This window comes from Tursiops truncatus, chromosome 18 (genome assembly GCF_011762595.2).
Source record: "Tursiops truncatus isolate mTurTru1 chromosome 18, mTurTru1.mat.Y, whole genome shotgun sequence".
Lineage (NCBI taxonomy): Eukaryota > Metazoa > Chordata > Mammalia > Artiodactyla > Delphinidae > Tursiops > Tursiops truncatus.
In genome coordinates this window covers 19,711,945-19,732,395 of record NC_047051.1, presented here as the reverse complement: position 1 = coordinate 19,732,395, position 20,451 = coordinate 19,711,945, and positions in this window count along the sequence as shown.

Genomic DNA, 20,451 nt, shown 5'->3' with positions numbered 1-20,451 from the left:
CCAAGGAGTATCCCTGCCTTCAGTTACTACTTACCCCCCTTCCCCCATGACAATACTGCTTTCATAAAGTAGGGGTCTTACTGCCACAGCACAGACAGTGGACTCCACACAGCCCAGATGTAAACAAAGTCAGATTCCCGTCCCCTCACGTGGTGACAAGGAAGCAAACTATTCCATGGTCCTGCCTGTTTTCTTCTCCTGGTTAGTCTCTCTCCTTCCCAGAGGTTTTATTACCTGCATAGTTTCACTAGTACTCACTACTTCTCCAAACTTGGTGCTTTGACCTTTCTGCTACACAGTGGGTTCACCTCCGATCAGCACTTCTCACTTTTCTCCAGCAACCTGTGACTTTCACATCATCACCAGTCTTCATGTGAATAAAGATCTTAGGGCAGATTTGGCATTATCTAATCGCTACCATGTTATGACTGAGAGCTGACCAAGCACACACAGTATTACTCTTTCCAGGGTCTGGAGAGGCAATGGGAATTGTAATCTGAGGCAAAGACGGAAGAGTAGGCATATTAAAATACCAGGATTCTAGAAGGGGGATCCTGTCCAATAGAGCTTTCTGCAATCAGGGAAATATATAACATTGTGTATTGTCCAGTACAGTAATTATCAGCCCATGTAGCCACTGAGCACTTGAAATGTGACTAGTGCCACTGAAGAACGGAAATTTTAATTGCATTAGCTTTTTCTTTTTCTTTTTTTTTGCGGTACGTGGGCCTCTCACTGTTGTGGCCTCTCCCGCTGCGGAGCACAGGCTCCGGATGCGCAGGCTCAGCGGCCACGGCTCACGGGCCCAGCCGCTCCGCGGCATGTGGGATCTTCCCGGACAGGGGCACAAACCCGTGTCCCCTGCATCGGCAGGCGGACTCTCCACCACTGCGCCACCAGGGAAGCCCTGTATTAGCTTTTAATTAATTTTAATTTGAATAACCACCTGGGGTTACTGGCTACTCTATCGGGAAGCTCTTGTCTAGAGGGAAGTATACTAGCTTCAGGGGGCCAGAGCGAGCACTAAAGCCCAGAGATCAAACAGGGAGTGGGGGGCCAAGAAGAGATTATACTCAAAGGCAAGTTAGGCAGGAGTAAAAGAGAAACAGAGGAGGGGGGAGGAGGTCACTACAAGTATTTTTCTAGAAAACTAGACTTTACCACTTGATTTTATGGATAGGTTGAGTTCTCAGAACTTTGTAGAGGGGGCACTGGACCAAACATATCTAGATGATCCTTTCGTGCCCCAACTTTCACTCCTTAAGACATGAGTCAGCTTTCTCTGAAAGATCGTCTGAAGCTCAAACATCATGAAGATCAGCACTGTAGGTTTGATTTCAATCATTATTATTTGTTTTTAGTTTAAAAGGATTTCTGCTTAATATTGAATGTTTCCAAAGGAATCTACATGGACTTATTATTGGAAAACGCTCCTTAGCATTGTTTAGAGATTTCGGGCTAGAAGCGATAACAGCTTGTATTTCCAGGCTATCTAAGCTTCTAGGAGAGTAGCAGTCTCTATCACCCTGTACCTTAGCATAGAACAGAATCTACTCAATGTTTAAACAGAAAAGGAATTTATTATTTGTTCATTTATTTAACAAACATTCACATGCCCAGCACTGTTCTGGGAGCTGAGGATAGGTGAATGACGAAACAGATGCATCCCCTGTCCTCGGGAGGGGGACAACAGGTGATTTACAAATAAGCGAACAAACAAATAAAATAAGTCATATATTGATACATTTAATAGAGAAGACCAAAGCAGGATAAAAAGCATGGTGCTGGGTTATAGGGGGAATATACTGTATTAATATTTTACACTAGATACTTATGTCCATCCTGATAAGACAGTATCTGAGCACAGGCTAGAAGTGAGGGCAGCAGGTGACATGTGCACGTTGGAGGAACATCCTTCCAGACTGAATAAACTAAGTACAAAGGCTCTGAGGTGAGAGCATGCATGTCTTTTTCGAAGAAATAGTGTGGAATGTTCTCAGGGAGACCTGCAACAGAAGATCTGGGGAACGGTAGTAGGATTGGAGGTCAGGAGAAGTAATAGGAACCAGAGCATGTTGGGTCTCGAAGGATATTAATAAGACTTCGACTTTTGTGCTGAAAAGTGCTACTGAAAGTTTACGATTAGAGACAGTCACGGGGGGGACGTGAGGATAGACAAGAATAGTGGTTCAAAGACAACCTGGGACATTCCAAACGTTTGCATCTTGGGAAGATAAAGGTGAATCAGAAAGGAGACTGAGAAAGAAGGACCAATCAGGAGAAGTGAGAGCGACGTGCCTGAAGCCAAATGAGGAATGTGTTTCAAAAGGAGGAAGTTATCAACCTAACAAGTGCTGCCGATAGGACAAGGAGCACGAGGAACACAAAATGCTGATTTCGCAAGGTGTTACATCTTGGTGGTGGACAGAGCAGCGTGGGGATCAGTGAGAATGAAAGTGGGCCTGCAGTGAGTTCAAGAGATAATGGAAGAAGGGGACAAGGAGACAGTGAGGTAGAAGTCTCACCTAACGAGTTTTCCTTTAAAAAGAAAATGTTCACGTGAGACCATGGGACAAGGGATGGAATCGTAAATGTAGGAGAAACTGTACCATATTCGTGTGTGCTGATGGGAACGATACAGCAGAGAGGAAAAATTGATCATCTAGGAGAGAGGGGAGAATTGCTGAAGATGCTCTTGATTATGTCAGAGGAGGTGAGACAGGAGCGGGGACTGCTATCAATACGAAGAGAATAGAAGGCAAGCAGGTGGGTAGAGATGCAGGTGGGTAGGCAGATGCTGGGCTAGTAGTGTGTGGAAGCCCTTTTCTATATTTACATCTTCTCAGTGAAATAGAAAGTATGGTTATCAACTGAAAGTGATGGTGGGGAGGAGATATTGGACATTGAATGAGAGGAAGGGTGTGAACTAGATATCCAGGAGAGTGGATGAGTGAAAGAACTCTGGAAAAATAGGATGTCTTGGCAGCCCCAAGAACCCACTTAAAGTGAGTGGTCATGGATTTACAGTAAGTTGGCATGATCCTATGTCCCTCTCCAGCCATGCTCACCTGCCCAAGCTAATTTCTGATTTGCCTGGATTCTTCAAGGAGAATACAATGGAGAGAGAAAGAGAAGGGCATTGAGGGTGTGTGCAGGGGGGTGATTACAGTGATAGACCATAGGGTTAAAACCGGGGAAATAGAAAAATGAAGATACTATGGGACTGAGGAACAGTGAAATATGGTAAGGTCAATGGATTAAGGACTTGGATAGGTTTAAAGATTTGGGGATCTTAGAACAAGACAGAAAGGTGGGATGTGGTTGTTGGAGAACAAAATGCTTAAAGTAAAACAACGGAGAGAATACTATTATCGGTAAAGAAAATGCCTAAGGTATAGTCATGGAAGTGGATGGCTAAGATCGGGTGGAAGATCACATGACTGGAAGAGGTTAAGAAACTTAGAGGTCAGGGCAATGGGAGAACTGTCCACGTGTGTATTAAAACAACCAAAAATTATGACAGGAGTTATTTAGGAGAAAGTGATGGTGAGCTAGGTTTGAAATCTTCAGTGTATGAGGGGAATGACCTGATAATCTGTGAATAACAGGGATAGTAGGTGTTATAACCTAATGGCATGAGCAGCAAAGCTGGGATGGGTTTAGGGATAAGGAGAGACAATGGTCTAGAAATATATGTGAGGAACAAGGAAGACATCTGCACTACTTCCAGGCTCCAAGGTAGCAGAAGAGTGGAAGAGAGCTACAGAGGGAGCAGTGCCTCAGGGAAAATCCAGTTTTCACTTAAGAAGGAACAGAGAATATATAGACAACCGTAGAGACGATATAGATGATTTTGCTGATTAGGGACCATGAATTCCAGCAACCTCCATGGAAGGATTTTGGAAACTGAGAAGAGTGAGATGGGACCAGAGAAGAGGATGAGCAATTCTTACAAACATTACAATGGGTGGTGAGAAACGACCTTCCAGAGCTAGGTTTTCTCTGCTGATTAATTTTAGCAGATCTATAGGACATGATATGGTTATTAAGAATATTAAATGGAAACACTGAAAGGGGCAAAGAATCAGGCTCAGACCTTTGGATGCGGCATCAAGTAACACTCCTTTATTCTTCTTGCTCCGGTACCTACCCATAATGCTGGAGAAGAGATACCAGTAGCTCCACTACTTCCATTCTTAGGAAGACAGATGCCTCATCTACCAAAGATGAAACCATGTTTTCTTCCATTAATCACTTCTGGCTCAGTTTCACAAGAGGTCATATGATGGATAGATTTGGGATTTCATGCCCACATCCTAACTGAACGAGAGTCAAGGAGAGTTGATTTCTGGCTTTCTTGAAAAGGAACTCCAAACATAGAAGGGGATTCAGAAGCTGCATAGTGATCTTGACAATGGCAAATGCCCACTGTAGAATCCAAAAAGCAACAAATGTTTTCCTGGGCTCTGATGAAGGATAGGGTGCTTTGCTATTATCACTGCTTTCATTCAGTCTCATTATAAATAATATTTAAGTACTTGTTCTGACTCAGACACTATGCAGGGTACCAAGAATATAAGGACAAGTAAGACACAGCTTTATCTTCAAGAAACTCCCAACTGCTTGGGAAGACGGACCTAGCAAAAAAAACAAACAATAATGCAGAGTAAAGGGTGCTATTTAAAAGGAGTTTACAAGAATCAAAGAAGGGACAGCTAACTGCCTGGGCTGGTCGTGTTGGGAATGGGCAGGCTAGAGATGGCTTTGTTTGAGGCTGGATCAAAGTTCAGAGCAGAAATTGTCTTGGTGGAATTGAAGAAAAGGAGAGAGAACTACATTGAATATTTCAGTGTGGCTGGTGTCCTGGTGGCAAGAGTGTAAATGCGGTAGGGCTGGGGGAAAAGGAATGGCAGGAGGTTAGTTAGAAAAGGAGACTGAAGCCTGACTCTGCAGTGTACATCTTTAAGAAATGTGCTTCATTTCTGCTGGTGAGGGATTGTCAAAGTCCTTTTGCTTCTCTGTTGGTTTGATATTTCAGGCATCCTTTATTCAATAGTATAGGGGGTCTACCTATAAAATAGAGCTTCTGGCTAAATTAAGAGAAGGGAATGTACAAATTCCTACTCTTTTCCCCCTTTGTTGGTCCATAAGTTGCCTCCATGGACCCCTGTGGTTCCAACAGTTTGAACTGATGGAGAGCTACTGAAGAACCATCCCCTGGAAAAGACCATGAGTATTTTATATGCTTTAGGAAGATCACTCTGATAGATCTGGGGAGGAGAATAGAAACTGGGAGAAGCTGGAGAAAGGCAGGCCATTTGGAAGCCTATCACAGTGGTTCGCTGCTGACAGCAATAATAAGGCCATGGACCAGGACAGTAGGAATGAGGAGTGCGAGTTGTGATGCTGGAATTTATGGAGAAGAAGAGAAAGAAGAGTCAAGAATTTGTATTGAAGACTAACATCTAGCAGGACTGGTGGCTGTAGCAGACAATTCAGACCATAGAGGGAAAACACACATTTAGGGAGTATCAGGATAAATCATTAAATACTATTTGCCTACCTTGAGTTTGTGGTACCGGAAGGATATTTAGGTAGAGGTATTCAATCTCTAGGGTAAATACGTACCTGAAATCAAGGAGAAAAGTGGTGCTAAAGATACAGAAGTGAGGGCACGGGGAGCTGGTACCATGGATATGGACAGCCTGCCTCCAGGAAAACGTGCAGAGGGAAAGGAAAAAGGAGCAGGACGGAAGTCTAGAGCACACAGCATTTTGAGAGGGTGAGAAGAACCGTGTTTTGTGACTGTGTAGACATGGCAAGAGAAATTGGAGGGGACCCTGTTAAGGGTAGATCTTCTTATTTGTTCAGAATTATTCATGCCCTCCCCACTTTTACCATGTTGCCCACCACCATGCTGAATGAGGTATAGTCCCTGGCTTAAGCTAATGGATAGTTACCGGGCATGACAAATAGCACATCGAGCAAAAGCTTTCATTATGCACAGGATGGCTCTGTTTCTTTTGTTTCTGTCCTCCACCATGAAAACACCATGGGCAAGATGCTAGCTAATCATCATGGATCCCAAGATGAGAAGACACGTGGAGCCCAGCCAAACCATAACCAACATGCAATCCTCATGTAATGTGAGCAAGAAATAAATACTTGTTGCGTAGGTCATTGATTTTGACGGTTATTTGTTGCAATGGCAAAAACTGACCAATACGGTGATATTAAGGAAGTCGTTGTAGGGAGGGAGATAGCAAGACAGCATTGAGGAAGAGGAGGGATCAAGCAGCAGAGATGTCACATAGTTCGGGAATTAACAGAGGCTGGTGAATACAGTAAGCTCCAAATACGTGAGCACTTACAAGGTACCTGATACCTATCCAGGACCAGGGCTTACCTTGAGCTAGACAATAAAGTTTATTTTGGACACTCCCCCTCTTGGTTACCCAGTCCCTCCTTATTATATTCCTATTCTCCTGTCTACTGGTGTCCCTCAGAAACAGAAGTTTTTTCTTTACTCAGTTACCTGTCCCTTGTACAATATTAGGGTCTCCTGGAGACTCAAAAGACTTTGAACCTAAATGATGTTCAGATCCTGTGAAAGACACAGGATAGATACTGGTGCCTTTAATCACACAGCAACCTTCCCAGAAGAATGTTCTGCCCTTGGTAGAATTCCTGATTACTTGGGCTTCTTGGGGTCTTATTTTCATATCTGTTTAAGACAGTACAAAACCTGAAGGGTTAACCACAGGTTATTCACATTCTGAGTAACTACATCTAATGAAATGAGTTCTCAAGTTCTGTAAGCAGGACATGCTGACTTGAAGGTCAATACCTTGAGCCTATCTGCAGAGGACAGCGGTTGTAAACTTAAGGTGTGGGGTTCATATCTGGGCTCAGCAAATTCCTAGATTTGTGAATTTAGACATAATATTTCATTCTCTGTATCTTAGTTTACTTTTTTATGGTGAAAAAAGAATATCTTTTGCATTTTTTGATAGCACTTAAATCAGAAAATGCTTGAGTAGCAGTGGCTGGCAAACAGCCCTCAATAAATGTCAGCTGTTACTATATTGATAATTTATTATTATTCCTACTCTTCCAAACATTTACTTTGTTTGAGTAGTGGAAGTCTCAGTTTAACTCTAAACTGGGATTTAGATGTGTTTGGACATGATCTAGCAGGGCTGCTTCCAGGCGTCAATTTGAATGAGGGTTTTTAGTGAAATGAGAATGAGAGGCTATATTCTATGCTGACAAAATGAGTTGAAGAAGATAGCCTGGCATCTCTCCCAGAGACTGGTTCCCCGTCGTGGCCCGGCCTGGCCTGGCCCAGCCCAGCCGACTCAAATTCAAGAACTAAGAACTGACGTATATTGAGAGAGGGGTTATACTTTAAATCTGTGTGGCCTCTTACGGGGTGCTCTTTTTACAGGGCATTCAGGATAAGAAGTTAAAACAGCAGAGTTCCCTTGAGAATCTGACCCAGGTGGTGGGAGGAGCTTTCTCCATCCTTCTGTCTGGAACAGCAGCTCCAACCTAGAGAACACTCTGATAGTGTGCTCCACACCGACACCTCCAGGCAATCAGACAGCTCACAGAGACAGCATCCCTGCCGTGAATGCGGGCCTCCTTAACTGCGGAGGTTAAGACGTACTTCACGAGCGCTCTTGGGCAATGGACACAGTGATGAGGGGATTAAAGCAGAAGAGTATGGAAAGATTACTTGAGAATTCCGACAAGACTCCTCTGAGATAAATATGGATGTCTTATGAGTTGACCTCATTTTAATTCCCAGTCTGGTGTAGCCTAAGGCCGTATAGGACTCAGCCTTGGGGTCATGTAGTTAAAGAGAGGGCTGATCATAAAAAACAGCTACGTTCCCTCCCCTCCTGGTAGTTTGGTTGGGATTCCTAATATCCCCCAATTTTCTCGATCTCCCACAGTGTATGTGTGAAATTCCATATAGCAGTTACATCCCTTTATTTCTGGGTTTAAGAATGCATTTTCCCCAGGGGAAGAAAAACCCACTATAACTTTTATTAGAAGCAGTGCTGAGTGTATGAAGATAATCCAAGAAGATTTTCAAAAGGCAGCAGGTATGAGGAACATGGAGGTATAAATTTGGTTTACTGAAGTAAGTTGGAGAGTGGCTGGTTGTAGGCGTGGGAAGATGGGACAGTCACAGAAGTTGAGGCCATGAAGACATCTTCTGTCCACTTCACAGCTCTGTGCAGACTCTAACCCTTAATTTAATGAAGCAGGAATATCCACTCTAGTACCTAGGCACTACGGACTTGGTCTTTTATTCAAGTGTTGGGCACATCTAAAGGTTTTGTGTGTGTGTGCGTGCGCGTGCGCGCACACGCACATGTGTTTTAAATAACACAACACTAGTTGCTGTAACAGGTACACTGAACCATTTTAATTTTAAAGTTCAACAGAGTGGAGAGTAGGGATGCCGTGCTGGACTCAGCCATGTTTAGCTTGTGACCTTGAAGGTCACCCTGTGTTGTAGATATGGAGATGCACCACCCAGACCCCCTTCAAAGGAGGAGTTGTTGCCTTCAGACGTCCAGTAACCTGACCCAGGTGTCACTTTCTAGAATGGCGCACATCCAAGAACTGACGGAAGCAGGCACACTAGCTATTTCAGTTCAACAGGAGCTGACTGTATAGGGCTGCTCTAGCTCCTGAGATCCCTGGTGTCAACCAGTGCTGGCATCAGGTCCGTTTCACAGCTTGACTTACCCCTCTGCCCAATCCTGCTTTTTCCCTCCCTTGCACAGTTATCTGTGCCCAGGTTCTTCCTAATCAACATTCAGCTCAGAGTCTGCTTCCTGCAGAACCCAACCTGGGAATCACTGAGAACTCATTTGCAGCCTGCTGAGGGGAAGACAAAGGAGGAAGGTTTGATCTGAAAGGGACACATATCACTTTCTCCCACATCATTAGCTAGAACTCAGTCACCTGGTCAAGGCCTCCAGCTCTTCAGTTTATAAAGACTCGGGGATACCCAGAAATGCTGGATGGCTTACCCAAGGTGATATAAGTCATTCTATAATTCAGATCATTGAATTCTCATCCTTCTGAGGAAATAGTATGGTTTTATTTTTTCCCTTTAGATAAGAACTAGGTAACTGTCCATCTCTTCCTTTTGTCTTTGTTTCAGAGAAGCTCAGAAATAAATTATAGCCACTGTGTAATCCCTTACAGAATACATCTCTTTTATTTTCTTCCACGTCATGACCCACTCTTCTAATTTATCTTTGCCCTGGTACAGTTTTTTCCTTTTTAATTTATATTTTATCATGTTGTGGTGTTTCTGCTGTAAATCAACTCAAGTTCTTTTTTTAGAATGAGTCAGGGTATATGTAAATAAGTGAATAAATAAATACATAGACGCGTGATTCAGAATTCTTTATACCATAGCATCCTATTACAAACCCTTCCATTACGTTTGGTCATCATTACAGGAACATTTCCATCTCATTATAAAATGAATTGACTGATCATACAGAAGGTCTGGCTTGAATAAAAATTATATGCAAGGCACCTGTTAAATAGCTCCTGCCTATTAAAACTTCTGATTTCCAGATGGGACATGGCAATATAAGTTATGATTTATGATTCGTGGAAATGCTCTTTTAAGGATGAGTACCTCCCCGGCAGTTAAAGTTTAATCATCCTCCAAAGAGCGTTCTTTTTTTTTGCCAGCCGCTCATGTTATGTATTGTAATCCTCCATTTCAGGGTCAACGAAACTTGGGTTTGGAGAGGAGATTGCTCATAGTTATACAACAAGGAAACAGCAGCGCTGTCCTCTTGGGCTATTTTTTCACTAAACTCTCTAATTTAGAAAAGCTAGCCCCAGTATAGGATTTCAATGCCACTGTAAAAAGGACGTGGTAGCCAGAGTCTATGTATTCCCATTCGAATGCCCTTTGACATATCCGTAGCCCAGGCTTTCTCTTGAATTATGTGCTCCTGACATTGGAAAAAACTGTGACTCTGGCTCCTTCTCTCTTGTCTCACCATCATCTTGTGAACATTCTTCCCTCAAAATTCTTGTGAAAATTCTTCCCTCAAAATTCTGCCCCCACTCTGCCCTTAAGCCTAGTGATAGCCTCAAGCCCACCCACTGTGATATTCTTCATGTCTCACTCATAAGGAGGTAGTGGGTCCAATTCAGTTCTCTAAATTAAAGGAGTTTTGTGTCTGTGCGTTGCCCAGTGATAAGAGCCTGAAAAGTGTCTCAAGAGGCCCTGAAGAAGGCACAGCGCCTACTGCTCCTAAACCCAAGCTTGAGGTGAGATCTCATCCAAGGCAAACTGTTCTCTGACGAGCCTTTGTTTATAAATGCTTCCTGATCTCTCAGGGGCAGCGTGTATTTTCCTAGAATTCGGTTACTGTGCTTTTTGGTTGGTGCCCTTCCTTAATCATTCTATTTAAAGCCATATGTCTGGGAGATCTCAAATTCCAATGGGACTCTGGAAGAGGTGACACACTGATGTCTTCTCCCAGTAGAGGGATTCCAGCTTTGGCTTCCCCTGGTAAGTCACTTCTCTGAGGTGATTTACAGCTTTCTGAAACTTTTCTTGTATGATGGATCAGGCCTACCAGCCTTTTAAGGATAACTCACTTCTTCCCAGTAAGGCAAATACTCTTTTCAAGATCATGGCTGTGGTTGCAGTTCCCTGCGTAATTTATTCCCATTGAAACAAGCATTATTCATCCATTCATTCATTCCCTTATCATTCACATATTTGTTCAACAAACCTTTTTTCAGAGTTTGCCAAGAGCCAAGCACTACAATGTAAGCTCCCTGATGGCAGGGGCTCCTGCCAGTTTAGTTTATAGCTGTATCCCCAGGGCTTAATCCCATGGCTATCACTCAATAAGTATTTAGCAAATTTAATATAGTATCTGTTGCGGCAGAGACTACTAGTTGCCTACACCAGCATCCGTTCTCACCTTCCTCCTTAGCTAACAGAACTCTGATTTTGAGCTAGACACACTGGCACTCTCTTTGCAGCTACTTATGGCCATGTGGTTTTGTTCAGGCCCATGGCATTCAGGGTACCTGTGGTGTGATACTGTGAAACTGCTTAAAGGGGATTGTTTCAGCTGTAGAGTTTTCTTTTTATCTATCTCTTTACCTCCTCTTCTAGCTTGCAACATAGATTTTTCCCCCCATGTTACAATTGAGGAATAGTTTACATAGAAGAAGGTGTACAAATATTAATCATATAGGTTAATCGATTTTACATGAGTACATACACTCATGAAACCATCAGCCAGATTAAAATATAAAAATATTTCCAGCACCCCAGAAAGCTCCCTTATCACCATCCTAGTCACTAACCTTCCCAGAGCTAACCACTCTCACCAAAGATTAGTTTTGCCTGATTCTGAGCTCCATCTAAGCGGAATCACATAGTCAATCAGGCAATGTCCCATCAGGAGATGGAAACTACACTGGTAATTTCCACAGGGAAAATTTAATATAAAGAATTAATGATTAAAAGGTAGTTAACCACTAAGATGGGTAAGAGAGGATTCTAGGGGTACAAAGTAGCAAATATAGATGGCAGCTACTACCTCTAAGCCTTGGGGTGATCAAGAAAGACACCAGGAAATTAAAGGATGCTCTCCCCTCACCTCTGAGATTCAGACCTGGTTGGAGAGAGCTTACCTCTCGGGAGCAGGCAGCCTGCTGGTAGCTAAGAACCTTGCTAGAAGTTATAGGCTAGAACTTGCCCAGAGAAGTTGCTTCCCAGCTGGTGTAGGACACAGGCCTAGGTGGGTCTGTGAGGGCTACTGACATGAGCACTACCAGGCCACCCACATGCCAATCTGCTAGCTTCCATACGCACCCAAAACAGTATCCTGCGACTAGGAAGGGAAGCCCCTTTTGCCTGCTACCGATTTGCAGTGTCCCTTCAGAACCATGCGTTGATGAGCCTCTTATTGAATGAATAGACAAAGGAGAGTATCTATAGGGTCAAGCGTCAGTATCACAAAGCCGGGCAAAAAAAGATTTGGAGCCGAGAGGCAATACATTGATAACCGACACATATAACATATACTCTTTTGTGTCTGTCTTCTTTTACTCATAATTACACGCACACCAGGTTTGATAGCTGGAGCTCTGGCAGGTATCTGGAACCATAAGGCAACCTCGAGGATGGAAGCCATGTACTAGGACGGTGAGCAGAATGTTAGGTGCCTGGGTCTCTGATGACAGCAGTAGAGTTTCCATACCAGCCCAGGACTTCTCAAATCTGGACATTTTTTAATGTGAGAGGAAAATACTTCTTCCCCTTGTTTAAATCATGTGATCTTTTTTTCTTGATATACACAATGGAATCAAATGGTAACTAACATACATGCTTCAAACCGTTTACAATCTGGGTGAGATAATCAAACAAATAAAACCATTATCAGAATGAGAAAGATAAGTGAAGGAACTAGAATTGCTTATTTTCTTTGTGCCAGGGCCTGTGCTAGATAACTTGGGCTACTGGTGAGATTCAGATCTTCCTATCATATTATTTTGTGTCCAAGTGTGATATCAGCCATCAGAGATAGATTTAGAGTCCAGGTTTTCTGACTTCTAGTTTAGTGTTTTGTTATTTAATAACCCAAATGTCAGCTGGGATCAACTTGCCTCTTAAGAGGGTTTCCTAAATATCCAATTTTATGCTCCTGTCCCTGAAATCTAAAACTTTTCCTGAAATTTCTGTCAGTTTAACAATTGGAGATGGAGAAGGGAAAAAGTGGTTGTGTAATGTGTTTAAGTTCTTACAATGTCCTCTGGTTATGATTTGCTTCATCAGTTCATGGATCAGTTTTCTATCTTATTAGTTCATGCACTAATTTTCATACTGTGTCAACTCAGCCATGAAACTCACACCATTTATCAGTTTCTATAAACATACTGATTCCCACAGGTCAGTACTTATGTGTAACAACCTGTATTGAAACATACCCAAAGAGTTGCGAGAGTAATCTCTATATTTAAATTTTTATTTTATTAAGTCTTTTGAAAGTGTAATATATTTAGATGGTCAAAAGACATTAAAGTGGGAAATAGTAAATAGATGACCCAATTTTCTAATGGGTTACTGGTCTGTATTGATTGATAGGAACTCTTAACCATGTTAAAAGAGCCCTTTGTGATACGGTTGCAAATTGATTTTCTCAATTTGTCTTTTTTCTTTTGACTTTTCTTGTAGTGGTTTTGTCAGCAGTTTAAAAATTCATAGTCATCTTTTTTCAATCTTTTAAAGATTTAAGAGATCATATTTTAATTAGAAAGGTTTTCCACATTCCATGGTTATAAATAATTCTCTCAAGTTTTTTCCCTAGTAATTTTAGGGCTTCCATCTTATATATACATTTAAATCATTGATCCATTTGGAATTTATTCTTGCATAAAATATTAGTTTACATCTGATTTATATTTTTCTAGATGGCTATCTAGTTATCCCAATACCATTTAATTCTTAATATTTTCCCTATTGATTTAAGACACCACTCATTATTTACTGAACTATCACTTGCATTTGTTTGTATTAGTGGGTTCTGTATTGTTCACCAATGTCTATTCTTAAACTTGTATCACACTGCTATACCTATTTGTTATGTTTTAGTAACTTACAGGGCTAATTCTCCTCATTACATTCATTTTGCAGAATGTTTCTGAGTATTCTTTGCTTGTTGAGATTTTCATATGAGTTTATAATCACCTTATCTAGTGCAAGAATGAAATCTTGTTGGTATTTTTATTGGAATCATGTTAGAACTACAGATCAGCTTTGGAGAACTTAAACCCTTTTGATACCAAGCCTTCCTCTCCCACACATTGTGCCTTTCCATTTGTCCATAACTTTTTTTTTATCCTACAGGAGTGTTTTACAGTTTGGTTTCCACAGATCTTCTACATTTATTGTTTTGTCAGTTGATTCTCTTGAGTACATCAGAGTATTTCATATTATCTCTAATTAATGATAACTTTACATCTTCTTCAAATTATCTGGCCCCAAATGTCATCAATGGTGAGGTTAAAAGATCCTGCATTCCATGATATTGCTTTCCAACCATACCAGCCTTCTTTTCATTCTTCAAATATACCACAGGGAACTCTATTCAGTACTCTGTAATGACCTATATGGGAATAGAATCTAAAAAAGGGTGGATATACATGTACGTATAACTGACTCACTTTGCTGTACAGCAGAAACTAACACAGCAGTGTAAAACAACTCTACTCCAATAAAAAAATTGAATTAAAAAAAAAAGACACTACTGATTAAGAGGCAAAAAAAAAAAAAATTTTTTTTTTTCTCCCTTCTTACGACCTTTGCCTTAGCTGTTTCCTCTCCCAGGAATATTTTTGTCTACAGACTTTTACTTAGCTTTCTCCTTGTTTCATTCAGGTGTTGACTTAAAAACCTCTTTAGACAGACCCTCCTTGACGAAATTTATCGTTTCCGACATCTTAAAAATAGATTTGATGGCAGTGACTTTTTCTGTTATTATTTACTAAGGAATCCCTCGTGCCTTGAAAATGTCAGGGTTTGTTGAATTAAATTCTAAATAGCAGTTCTTCCCTTCATCTCTTGTAAGTCTTCCCTCATTTCTTCTTTCCCTGACAACGCATTTCACTCCTGGCCACCAGCTCCTGGGTTTAGGAAAATCTCTTCCTAATGTGTAGAAAGTCCTCCAGCTCAACCAAGAGGAAAAGAAGAGGCCTGAAGTCCTTAGTCCCGCTAGAGTCTCTCCATTCTTCCTCCCTAAAGTCCAAATGCTCCTCATGTCAAGTTATCTACAGCGAGGGAGGGAGCCTGCTAAGGCCTCCGTCCCAGAGTGGGCAGGTTCTTCCTTCTCCCGAAACAGACCACCTTGAGGAAAGTATACAGTTGATTGGCATACGTAACTTTGACTGTTCTAGGGGTAGTTCACCAGCTCAAAGGAAGAGCTGCAGGGTCCAGAGGCTAGAATGGGGCCTCACATCACCAGGCTTTTCCTTTCCTTTCTCCTTCATGCAGCTTCCTGTCAACCTGTCCCTACTTAGCCGCAGTCTGTAGAAAGGCTTCTCCAGGGTGCCGGCAAGATGGGGTCTGACTGCCTCCTGCTTGAGTAACTGCAGCGTAAAGAGAGTTTCCTTTTCCAAAGGCCTTGTTAAAAGAGAAAAACCTTTACTGGTCTTTCACGGATCACATGACCGCCCCTGGACCAATTACCACAGGCTCAGGAGTGGACGGGGAACTCTGATTGGCCAGGCTCTGCTCACATTCCCTTAGGGACCAGAATACTTATTTCCAAGGCTGCTGGGGGTTGGGTGGGCGAGAAAGGCAGGAACAGGCAAAAAAAAGTAACTATCAGAGTTTCTCGCCGGCACTTATTAAATAAGCCACTGGAAATGGAGACTTTTCCATTGTGTGTATATTATTTAGGAAATGATATGTATGAGAATCGAATTACGTAAGAAAAGACATTGAATTAAATAACGATGGTCGGTCGTAGTTTGTGTTGTGATAAGCTTGTGCTTATTTTAGCTTTTTTTTTTGCTGCTGCGTTTCGAGAGTTTGACATAGATTTTCAGTATCGTTTATCAAAATGTTTCTACTGTTCTTATAGTTCAAAAGCTGAATTGTTTAACCCGTTAGCCTCCCAGATGTATTAGTTCCATATGGATCACGTCCTGTGACCTTCTCTCATCGAGAGCTGTGAGATGCCAGCCCCATGGTGCCTTGTGGTGTAATGGAGAAGTGTTTTATCATTTTCAGTGCCTAAACTCCAGCCTCAGTATGAACGCACACAGGAAGATTCACTTGAGATTTCTACTGTGTAATTGAGAAAAGATGTGGCTGGACCTGGAGTCCAGAGGGATCTGGGTTCTATTGCAGACTCCCTTCGCTATTCTCTATAAAAATTTGGGAAAGCACAGAAACTTCTCAGACTCTCATCTATCAGATGGAGATTTTATGACCTATTTCGCAAACTTGTGAGAACAATATATATGTAAATTAACTCTATAAGTTGCAAAGCACTATATGTGTATTTTTAGTTATCAAGCAGCTGTAAAGCGTTCAAGTAGCAACACAGGTGATAAAACACTGTAATCATGAACAAATAGAATGTTAACAGAATGAGATGCATTTATAGTCTGAACCGTTCATTTTCTAGCATAGCCAGAGATACTTTTGCACCTTACCCATTTCATATATGGAGAACTTCTCCTCTCTGAAAGTGTTTCCTTGGTGCAAATGCAACATGCGACGTACGTTTTAGAACACCACCTTGATGTTTGCCACAGAGCAGGGTACCTAGATGGCATAACATCAATGCAGGCAGTATTGTTATGGGGCTGAATCATGGGGCGAGTGAAAGTAGGGTTGAGGCAGTTGAGGAGGGAAGCCTGAAAGCAGCACTGGAACTGGAGCCTTTAGTTGTTGAGCTCCTAAGTCCGAGAGCAAGTGTAAACAGGATGTTAGGGTCTAGAGGAAGCGTCCCTTCTCGTGTGCTGCCGTCTACCTCTGCCTTCAGAGTTCTGACAGATGGTGAATAAACAGAGAACTGGGTGAAGTAGGGGAAAGAATGAGCTTTCTTAGGGCTTTGCAGAATGGCCGGAGCTGGAGAATGCAATGGGGCTTCCTTCCATAGAACCCTTAGAAGCCTCACAGCCTTGATTTGCAAACTTTAGTTCAGATTGTGGAGCTGAAGCTAGACTGGCCCCACCAGTTAGGGCCTGCCTGAAAGAATCAGCTGCATCTGGGCTCCTGGAGGTTGTGTTAGTTTCCTACAGCCACTGTCACAAATCACCACAAACTCTGTGGCTTAAGACAATACAGGTTTCTTATCTTACAGTTCTGGAAGTTAGAAGTCTCACATCAAGGTGTTAGCAGGGCTGGTTCCTTCTGGAGACTCTAGGATGGAATCCATTTCCATGGTTTTTTCCCAGCTTCTAGAGGCCACCCACATTCCTTGGCCCCATATCTCCTTCTGCTACCATCATCATCTTGCCTTCTGACTTTGAACCTCTTAGAAAAAGCCTTGTGATTACATGCGGCACACCCGGATAATCCAAGATAATCTTCCTAGCTCCAGTTCCTTCATCGCATCTTGCAAAGTCCCTTTAGGATTTGGACTGGGTGGCGGGGGAGGGGGGGCATTATTCAGCCTAGAACAGAGGTCTAAGAACTCAAGAGAGAGAATGATCCAGGTGGTGACAAGATCCACTGCCTGAGACTTAAAGTAGTGACCCGCTCCTCCGTATCGTGGTCCAGTGATTGTCAGGTTGTTCCCAGTCTTACAGTCAAATCCGTCACTTGCCCTGGGGGGCAAATTCAGGTGGCAGTAGAGAGGGGGATCTGTAAAAGTCGCATATGTCTTCTTAGGGAAATGTGGTGGTTAGAGACGTTTCCCTCTGACAATGAGGAGAGGAGTTGCTGGAAATTGTGGTGGTCTCCTCTTCAGTTCTCTCTAGAGCCAGTTTTGAAGATGGATGGACATCTACTGATCCATGGCCCACTTCCCGCTTCATCATCCTTCTTTCTCTCTCTCTCTCTCTCTCTCACCACCTTCTCCTTTCTCTTTATTCCAAATCTCAGGGAGAGAAAGACAAAAAAGAAGCGAAAAACATAGCAACAAGGATCAAAATAAATAACAAGGAAGCAGAGAGGAGAAGGAATGTGGAGGAGAGAGTGGGAAGAAGAGCTGTCCAGGGAGAAGTGGAGGAGGTGAGTCATCACTCCTAGGTGGGTGACTGCTTTCAGCCCCAGAGCACTGCTGCCCAGTAGAAATAGATTGTGAGCCACAAATGCGAGCTATGCGTGGTATCTTACATTTTCTAGTAGGCATATTTAAAAAATAAGAAACCCAGTGTATTCAACATGTTATTTTAATAGGCGATCAACATAAACACTTGTTAATGAGATATTTCACTTTTTTTTTTCTGTGCTGAATACTTGGAATTTGGTGTGTATTTTGTATTTACAGCATATCTCAGTTGAGTTCAGCCACATTTCAAGTGCACAAAGGCCACACATAGGTAGTAGCCACTGTATTAGAACACATAGCTCCAGGAGATTTCACTTGTCTTTTGATTCAGTTTTGGGGGAGATAGATTAATTCCCCGGCAAAGGGAATGAGGATCGATGAAGGATGCTTGACTAACAGAGAGAAGAAGAACCTAGCTTTGTTATCCTGATTCCGTCCACAACTTACTGGGCAGACGATCTTTCAGTGTCCTGCAAAGGAAGCTGATACTTGAATTGTACATTCCCCACAGTGAGATCAGCAGAAATGAGAACAGACTCTAAAAGGCATTTTGCACTTCCTGGAAACAGATGCTGTACTAGGTAACTTTAGGAGGTGGATCTGTTTATTATGTTGTCTTGTTAAATGCAATGTTACTGTTAACATCTCCTGTGAGTTTCAATTCTTGATGCTCGTTATGCCACATTGTGTTGACTAAAGATGTACGAAAGGAGGCTTAATGTGTTGCTACGGCCCTGGATGCTCTTGGAAGTAGCAACAGAATAAATAAGCAAGGCATTTTTTTTTCCGCACGCTACGACATTCACATCTGCTAGGTGGTGTCTTGTTTTGTCTCATCATACTCGCCCTATTTGTTTACTAGCTATGGCATGAAACTTTCATTGTGGTGTAGCTGGCTGTCACCATATCACAGGAAACGAAAACAGACCACAGGGCAGTCAGCCAGAAACTGCTCTTAGGCGGTGTCCGCTAGAGCAAAGTGAAAGCGCCAAGTAGTTATGTGGTGAGTAAGACAGTTAGACAGCTACCAGCTAAAGCTGCCAATTCTTTACTTCACACTACTTCTGAGGTTCTGTGTTGGTCTGATTCACATACCAGGGCCCAAAGACCCTCTGTTCTTGATACCATAGCCCAGCACCACTCAGTGACAGAACTAAAAGGATGGTTCTCATGCTAGCCAGGGACAATCCAACGTTAAAAAAAAAATTGTTTTGTTGCTGAAGTGTAGAGTTGGTTTACAATGTTGTGTTAGTTTCAGGGGTACAGCAAAGTGACTGTTGCATAGATGTTTTTTTTTTCAGATTGTTTTCCATTATAGGTTACCACAAGATATTGAATACGGTTCCCTGTGCTAGGCGGTAAGTCCTTGTTGTTTATCTACTTCATGTATAGTAGTGTGTATCTGCTAATCCCAACCTCCTAATTTATCCCTACCCCACCTCCCTTTCCCCTTTGGTAACCATAAGTTTGTTTTCTATATCTGACAACATGACATTTTGATCGTAAGCTATTTAAGGCTTATCAAAGTCATTATTAAATATGTTTTATGATAGGTCCAAGGTGTAATTTTATACATAACAAAATGTCCATAGGGACATCTGCTGTTGTCTCAGAATTGCAGTTAAGGTCCCAAACTGAGGATAAAAACTACTACATGAATCTTCCGTGAGACTGGCCAGTGAGCCAGCAATAGTGGCAGCCACCTCACGGTACATCAATATAAGAAACTGAGAAAGGAGGGGAGACATTGTATTACTGGGGGGTGCAGTGCTAATAGAGAGGCTATGAGTACTTTTGTGTGGGGAAGGACAAGGTATCCTTTTCCCTTCTTGAGTTGAGTTGACTGAAAGAAAGGGAGACTGGCATCTATTTTCTGAAAAGTAGGCTAACAGAGAACCACCAAGGCTACATTTTTTCAATGTTACAAAAGAGAAGAAATGCACCTTATCTTGCATTTGGTTATGATGTGCAGGAGAGCTGAGGTTGAGCAGGTGAGTAGGGGGAGTGGGTAGGTCACGCAGATGGTTGTTACAGGAATCGAGAGTGAGTGGAGAGGACCCGTAGGCAGTCTCAAGTGAAATTTGCTAGGATGAGTGATGGATTACATATAGAGGGTAAAGGGGAGCAGTGGACAAAGTTGAGGTCTACCTGAAAGCAGAGAAGGGGGGAGGGTGATTTGGTGAGCAGGGTGTTTGGGAAACAACCAGAGGCTATAAAAAGAAGCAACTGAGCGAGCATACAGTTCAATAGGTTTGTCTCAATCTACTTTGAGCTTTTGATGCTGTATAGGGTTTAGTGGGAAAATGATTGACATTTAATAAGGTATTTATGTCCCTGAATATTGGATTTTTTTTAAACCTGTGATTCATGCTGGAGACTAAAGTGAAGAATTTTCGAAATGTGAGTCACGGTGAAGATGTGTGATGTCGTGAAAGGATTACTAGATTTGGAATCAGAGGATAGAGGCTTGCACTTAGGACGGCCTGAAAGGTTTTAAGAAACAGGAAGATAAACATATGTTGTGATCATAGTAGCTTCTATTTCTCGAACATGTATGCGATTATGTGCCCATCACTGTGCTACATGCTTTGCATGTATTATTCTCACAAAACATATAATGAGGAATAGGTACTATTTTTATCCTAATTTTCCA